This window comes from Chlorocebus sabaeus, chromosome 17 (genome assembly GCF_047675955.1).
Source record: "Chlorocebus sabaeus isolate Y175 chromosome 17, mChlSab1.0.hap1, whole genome shotgun sequence".
NCBI lineage: Eukaryota > Metazoa > Chordata > Mammalia > Primates > Cercopithecidae > Chlorocebus > Chlorocebus sabaeus.
In genome coordinates this window covers 28,887,621-28,895,851 of record NC_132920.1, presented here as the reverse complement: position 1 = coordinate 28,895,851, position 8,231 = coordinate 28,887,621, and positions in this window count along the sequence as shown.

Genomic DNA, 8,231 nt, shown 5'->3' with positions numbered 1-8,231 from the left:
AAAAAGTCTAGTGTCATCAACTTGACATTAACTAACTGGTTGACCTTTCGACGGGAAACTATTTTATCCGGTCATTGCATGGGACACTTGTTGATGGAAGACTGGATGTTTGACAGTGGCTATAATGCATGCTGTTAAACCCATGCATTGCTTCTATCCCTACTATCATAGCGACTTCATTCATAAGCTCATTGCACCAGCATTGCAGGTAGGAGAATGAGGGCAAATGATAGAAGCTCTTGACAATAACAGCTCGCCAAGTCACATTTTCTACCTAGTTGCTTAATTCATTTTCTATGGTGGAGTCCATCTTGTGGTTTTGAGCATGTAATACAAATAATGTAACACTTCATACCTTCACTCTTACATGTTTATGCATGTGCCTCTGTTCCAGACTTCTTTTTTCCAAGTCTGTCTTTTTCTTTCCAGCCACCTGAAAAGCCTCCTAAGTCATTTATCATTACCTATGAGTTATACATATTCTAACTTCAAACTACTTCTCTTTCCACACAAAGTGAATGACTGCGTACCATCTGAAACTCTGTCCATTGGGAGGTGTTTTCCTCACTACTATTTTTCAAGATCACCAAAAGCGAGGCTATAATTCTTCTTCATCCTTTTTGACTTGAACTCACATATCAAGCTGACCCATTAATGAACCAAGCTTGACATTTTTCTCCTCCATTAGGCAGTTGGAAGTGTTCTCTCATGCAGGCATAAGTGTGATCTGAAGAAGAGATATTGATGCAAAAGTGGTGAATAGCATGAAGGCCTGGGCTGCTTGCTCATACTATTTTCCTCTGCCCTCTAGTCATGCTGGTGGTCAATTTTGGATGCACTAATGCTATGTTACAGTGATTGCTCTGTATCCACTCGACCTAATGACTTGATGGTTCAGACAGTCCCCAGCTCCTATGCGTAGTTTTGCCTGCATGGTTATTTGATGTTCCATGGTCAGATGTTATTTCTGTACCCAGAATTCGGTAAAACACCAGGGCTTTATTCTCAAAATGCATACAACCCTGTGCTATAGATAGTAGAGTTTTATCAAAACCCTAAGAATTTTGTTATGATCTTCCCATAAACTTGCCATAAATTCCACCTCATTTATGGTGAAATTTAGACTTGCTATAGAGGCCATTCTTACCCTGAAGGCCATTCAATATAGGAACTAGTAGATGAATTAGAACAGTACTCTATAGTGTCAAATATGCTTACTACAAAGTACTGTGAGGTCTGCCAGGCACTTTGCTTCTTTTTTATGATAGGAAATGCATAATGCAAAAAATATATCCTTTACTTTAGATAGAATGTCTCATAATGCCCCAGATCTATAAACACAACATTTTTATGCTTCAGGTCCCTGAATCTTTATGGAGTACAACATTCACTCTCTGGATCACATGTGTCTTATCAAGGCCTTCAATGTATTAACTACTTATTTTTCATATTGTCTGATTAGCATGATGTCTTAGATATGGTTGACCAGTGTGATGGCCTACACAATGTACAGCTAGTCCAGTTCTCTTCAGTATTTTATGATGGAAGATGAAAAACCTAGCATAGCCCTGAGACATGGTATAGTATTGTCAGCTCCAAGTGAGTGCAAACTCCCTGATCATGTTTCCTAATAAGGACGAAAAAGAAAAACATTTACCAGATCAATGAATGCATACTATGTACTCAGTAACATGCTAATATACTCTATCAAGGATAACATATCTCTTCCAGCAGATTCAACTGCGGCTACTACTTGTTTCAATTTGTGATACTTTGCTATTGTCATCCCAATATCTGTCTGATTTATTTCAGGGGTCTGACTGGTAATGCAAATGAAGATATGACAGGAAGTACCACTACTGCACACTTTAGGATTTTAAGGGGAATAGGGAAAATAAAAGCAACTTTACAACCCTGAGGATAATTTAGGATTCAATACTAATAATGAAAAGATATAAGGAAAATCAAAAGAGGAGGCATATATATATATATATATATACACACACACACATATATATAGTTCTTCAGTGATGTTTGTGAGATTTATGCTTTTATAAGTTGTCCAAAATTACTTTTCTATTATAATTCAAGTCCAAACAATTCTATTCCTTTTAAAAGCAATTCAAAATATGTATTTGTTATATACTAATGCTTTTTAAAAATTTTTTTCTTGAGACAGGGTCTTACTCTCTTGCCTAGACTGGAGTGCACTGGCACAATCTTGGCTCCCTGTGACCTCCACCTCCCAGGCTCAAGCAATCCTCCCACCTCAGTCTTCAGAGTAGCTGACACTATAGGCATGCACCACCATGTCTGGCTAATATTTTTTGCGTTTTTAGTAGAGACAAGGTCTCACCATGTCACCCAGGCTGGTCTCAAATTCCTGAATTAAAGCAATCCTTCCAATTCAGCCTCCCGAAATGCTAGGATTACAGCGTGAGCCACCACACCCAGCCTACACTAACACTTTTAATTCACTGGCTTCATTTCTGATAAACAGTCTAAAGAAGATCACATATGAAAAGCACTTTATTCTGAATGATCTATAATATAAGGTGACAAATTCAGAAAATATAGATATTTAGTTGTAGAAGATTGGGAAAGTACATATATGTATATATATAATGTATATATGAATTATTGATTTAAAAAGGAACGTTATATGCTTCAAAAACTGCATATCAAGAAAATTTTATAAATTAGAAAATGATTATGTTTTACATATGTCAGTTTATAATTTGTAAAAATACATGATACGGCCAGGCGTGGTGGCTCACGCCTGTAATCCCAGCACTTTGGGAGGCCAAGGCGGGCAGATCACCTGAGGTCGGGAGTTCAAGACCAGCCTGAGCAAGATGGAGAAACCCCGTTTCTACTAAAAATACAAAATTAGCCAGGCATGGTGGCAGGTGCCTGTAAATCCCAGCTACTCAGGAAGCTGAGGCAGGAGAATCGCTTGAACATGGGAGGCGGAGGTTGCAGTGAGCCAAGATTGCACCGTTACACCCCAGCCTGTGGGACAAGAGCAAGATTCCGCCTCAAAAAAAAAAAAAAAAAATACACAAAAGAAAACTAAGGGAAAACAAATACATTAAAATACAAGCATGTGGCCAGGTACCATGGCTCATACCTGTAATCCCAGCACTTTGAGAGGCCAAGGCAGGTGGATGGCCTGAACCCAAGAGTTGGAGACCAGCCTGGGCAATGTGGTAAAATCTCGTCTCCACAAAAGATTCAAAAATTAGCTGGGTGTGGTGGCGTGCAGCTGTGGTCCCAGCTACTCAGGCAGCTGAGGTGGGAGGATCACCTCAGCCCAGGAAGTCGAGTCTGCAGTGACCTGTGATCACACCACTGCACTCCGACCTGGGCCATGGGAGTGAGATCCTGTCTCAAAACAAAACAAAACAAACAAAAAATAGCATGTGTGTGTGTGGTTTTTTTTTTTTTTTTTTTTTTTTTTTTTTTTGAGACTATATCCAGGTTGATACTAGATATTTAATTTAATTATAATTTTCTTTATTTCACTGAAAATATTTGGCGAGCACTTATTAAGCTATAAATTGCATAAATCTTCTTATTTTCAAAGACTATTCCAGTTGCAATCTCATATTATTTCTACTTGTTCTGCTCCAGTGAATTAATGCTAACCTTAAACTTCAGTATGTTAATTTATGTTAAATGACATCATATGATGTAAATAATATTTTAACCGCAGATCTCTGGGAGATTTAGTCCAAGCATATGCATCACCAAAAAATATCAATCAACAATAGAAATACCATTTTCCTATATACGCCATCAAAGCACTCCCTATTTGACCCTGAGACCAATTTACGTTAAATCCTACAAAACAAAATCCAAACTCCTAAGCATGATTTACAAAATTCTGCCCAACTGCACTGCCTAGTCCCTGCCTAACCATGAACGTTCTCACAACATGCTGCTAAATGAAAAAGCAGGCTATAAAGCAATAGGTACATCTTATGCTAAATGAATAAGCCAGAACTAAAAGGGTAAAAATTGTATGTTTCCAATAATATGAAATATCTGGAACATGCAAATTCATGGAGACATAAGGTAGGTTGAAGGTTACTAGGGTATGGGGGAGGGGAATGGAGAGTTATCACTAAGGGTTACAGCGTTTCTGTTTGGGATGATGAAAAAGTTTAGAAAATAGTGGCAAGATTTACACAATAGTATGAATATAATTAACACCATTAAATTGTACAGTTAAAAATAGTTAAAGTGGCAAATTTTATGTTACATATTACTACAATGTTATAAATTAGTAATGAAATATACCAAAAATCATTGACTTATACACTTTAAATGTTTGAACTGTACTGTAAATAAATTATATCTCAATACAGCTATAAAATTTAAAAATGAAAAATAAAGAAATTTGCGGCTGTATGTTTTTTTAGCCTTGCGCTCTTCAAATTAATACATTCCAAACCTATTTTTCATAGTTCATGTTTTATAATTCTAATCTTCACCCTAGTTTTAGAATTTGTGAACTACGTATGTGTCAGTATCATGCCACCAGTGCAATTGGGAATAGAGTTCACTTATTGCCTCTTGGGACATAATGACCAATTCAACTTGAAAGACTCGGAATCCCTAAGGTTAAAATAAAGGACACAGAATTGTGAGAATAGTAGGCCTTTAATAAATACTGGCTGACTCTATTAAAAGTCACAACCTTCTCTCTGTGACAGTGCAAATGTTGCTAATGTCTATAAAATCAGCCTCTTACTGTGGAAATCCATTAGGAATCTAGCGAGGACAGCCCGTGTCAGTCAAAAATATCCCAGTGACTGAAGACATTATCTTTAACACACTTTTACCTCATCTTAAGATTTTTACTTATATATTATTAAGGCAGTGCAAGATACATTATAATTTTATTCTCAATCTGTGGGCAAAAGGTAGCTGAGTCAGAGTGGCAAATGAGTTGAAAGCTCAAAGCATCATTGCATGTATCAGTCTTTGGACCAGACTTCCTTGAAACACAGCACAAAGAAAGGCATGGACATCTCTTGGACACTTAGAATAAAGGCAAGTGGTGTCTACCACAGAGAATTATGTTACCATGGTTGGGAAGGGTCTCTTAAGATCATCTCACCTACATCATTACCTCTGGGTTGCATCATGTTAAATAATCAGAATGTCCAATTTGTTTCCAGGGAACCTTGAAATACATATCAAGTATTTTTAGTGATTCCAAAAATCCTTCTTATCCTTTGAAACTTTTGAATGAACATTTGCTTATTATATTTCCACACATTAAAAAGTCAGTGGCATTTTTTTAACTAGAAAAAGATTCAGTGGTATTTGAGGTTTCTTTTGATACATGCAGAATGCATAAATAGGAAAAGGTTTAAGATAACAATGGAATCACCATTCTCTTGTCAAGGGATAAGTCTATTTACTGATAATGCAAAAAAAGGAATTGATAAATGAACTGGCACCAGAGCCACATAAAAGGTGAAGAGGAGTAGAGGCTGTGAAAATAAAACAATAAGAAGGAATAGCTGCTGAGTCGATTACTGTTATTGCCTATGCCCTTCATATAACCAAATATCTCCTACTACTGACTTGACTTTCACTTATGAGAAAGCTATGTTCTCTGCACTATGCTAGAAACAAAGAAAAAGTGACATATACATTTAATCATTTCATATCATGATATAAAATTACAATAAACACTGGGACCACCAATAATAAATTATATCTCTGCTTTCTCATATACATGACAAGCTGAAATAATGCCTCAATATTATGAGTAATGATTATCACTAATGATTAATGCTAATCACACTATTAATGATAACTGGCTTACATTCATTAGATCCTTCCTCTGTTTCAGGCACTGTCCAAAATCCAGATGTGTATGCACTGGCTCATTGAAGCCTCACAATAATTCTCTTTTTAATAAAACAGGTTTTAAAAACAATATGGTACTGGTACCAAAACAAATATACAGACCAATGGAAGAGAACAGAGGCCTCAGAAATAACACCACACATCTACAAACATCTGATCTTCAATGACCCTGAAAAAACAAGCAATGTGGAAAGGATTCCCTATTTAATAAATGGTGTTGGGAAAACTGGCTAGCCATAGGCAGAAAACAGAAACTGGACCCCTTCCTTACATCTTATACAAAAATTAACTCAATATGGATTAAAGACTTAAATGTAAAACCTAAAACCTAAAAACCCTAGAAGAAAATCTAGGTAATACCATTCAGGACATAGGCATGGACAAAGACTTCATGACTAAAACACCAAAAGCAATGGCAACAAAAGCCAAAATTGACAAATGGGATCTAATTAAACTAAAGAGCTTCTGTACAGCAAAAGAAACTATCATCAGAGTGAACAAGCAATCTACAGAATGGGAAAAAAATTGGTGCAATCAATTCACCTGAAAAAGGGCTAATATCCAGAATCTACAAAGAATTTAAACAAATTTAGAAGAAAAAAACAAACAACCACATCAAAAAGTGGGCGAAGGATACGAACAGACATTCCTCAAAAGAAGACATTTATGCAGCCAACAGACATATGAAAAAAGCTCATCATCCCTGGTCATTAGAGAAATGCAAATCAAAACCACAATGAGATACCGTCGCACGCCAGTTAGAATGGTGACCATTAAAAAGACAGGAAACTACAGATGCTGGAGAGGATGTGGAGAAATAGGAACACTTTTACACTGTTGATGGGAGTGTAAATTAATTCAACCATTGTGGAAAACTGGATGGTGATTCCTCAAGGATCTAGAACCAGAAAAAATCATTTGACCCAGCAATCCCATTACTGGGTTTATACCCAAAGGATTATAAATCATTCTACTGTAAAGACACATGCACACGCATGTTTACTGTGGCACTGTTCACAATAGCAAAGACTTGTAACCAACCCAAATACCCATCAATGGTAGCCTGGATAAAGAAAATGTGGCACATATACACCATGGAATACTATACAGCCATAAAAAAGAATGAGTTCATGTCCTTTTCAGGGACTTGGATGAAGCTGGAAGCCATCATTCTCAGCAAACTAACACAAGAAGAGAAAACCAAACACCACATGTTCTCACTCATATGTGGGAACTGAACAACAAGAACACATGGACACAGGAAGGGGAACATTACACACTGGGGCCTGTCAGGGGTTGGGTGGCTAGGGGAGGGTTAACATTAGGAGAAATACCTAATGTAGATGGCTGGTTGATGGGTGCAGCAAACCACCATGGTGCATGTATACCTATGTAACAAACCTGCACATTCTGCACGTGTATCCCAGAACTTAAAGTATAATAAATAAATAAATAAATAAATAAAAGAAAATTATAGAAAGCTGAGAGGGAGAGATAATTTGATAGATGATATAATCACATTTCAAAAGAATCTCCTGTCAGGCTGAAATGCTAGACCCAAATACATTTTACACACACACACACACACACACACTCCTCCAACATGTACTTCTCAAAAAGTCACTTCACTAGTACATAATTCTGTGCTATTTTTCAAGGAAAAACATCTGGGTGGTCTTAGGAGATGATAAGCATATGTAAATAGAAATATAATGACCAGATCATGGAAGGTCGCAATCTCACTGTACTCTTTCATGTTGTAGTAGTAATGTCTCCTCAACTTTACCATACCAGCCCTGAGATTTCATTTGTCAAGAAATCTAAAACCAAATCTAATCATGACGCTACTCTCCTTAAAATTTGTCAAGACTCTCATTTCCAGGCTGGGTATAGTGGCTCATGCCTATAATCTTTGCACTTTGTGAAGCCAAGGCAGGAGGATTGCTTAAGTCCAGGAGTTTGAGACCAGCCTGGGCAACATAGTGACACCACGTTTAAAAAAAAAAAAAATGAGACCTTGGTCTTTGCAGTAATAGGGGTGGAGCTGGAGGCCATTATGCTAAACAAATTAGTGCAGGAATGGAAACCCCAATACTGCATGTTCTCACTTTTAAGTGGCAGCTAAATATTGAGTACATTAGGACACAAAGGAAAGAACAATAGACACTGGGACATATGGCGTGGGGAGATGAGGATCGAAAACCAACTTTGGTTACCAGGCTTATTACATGGGTGACAAAATAATCTGTACACCATACCCTTTAGCACTGAGCATTCATAGAGCCCTGAATCTGCACACAGCCATATGCATGCATATGAATTTGCTTGCATATGAAATGCAAGGA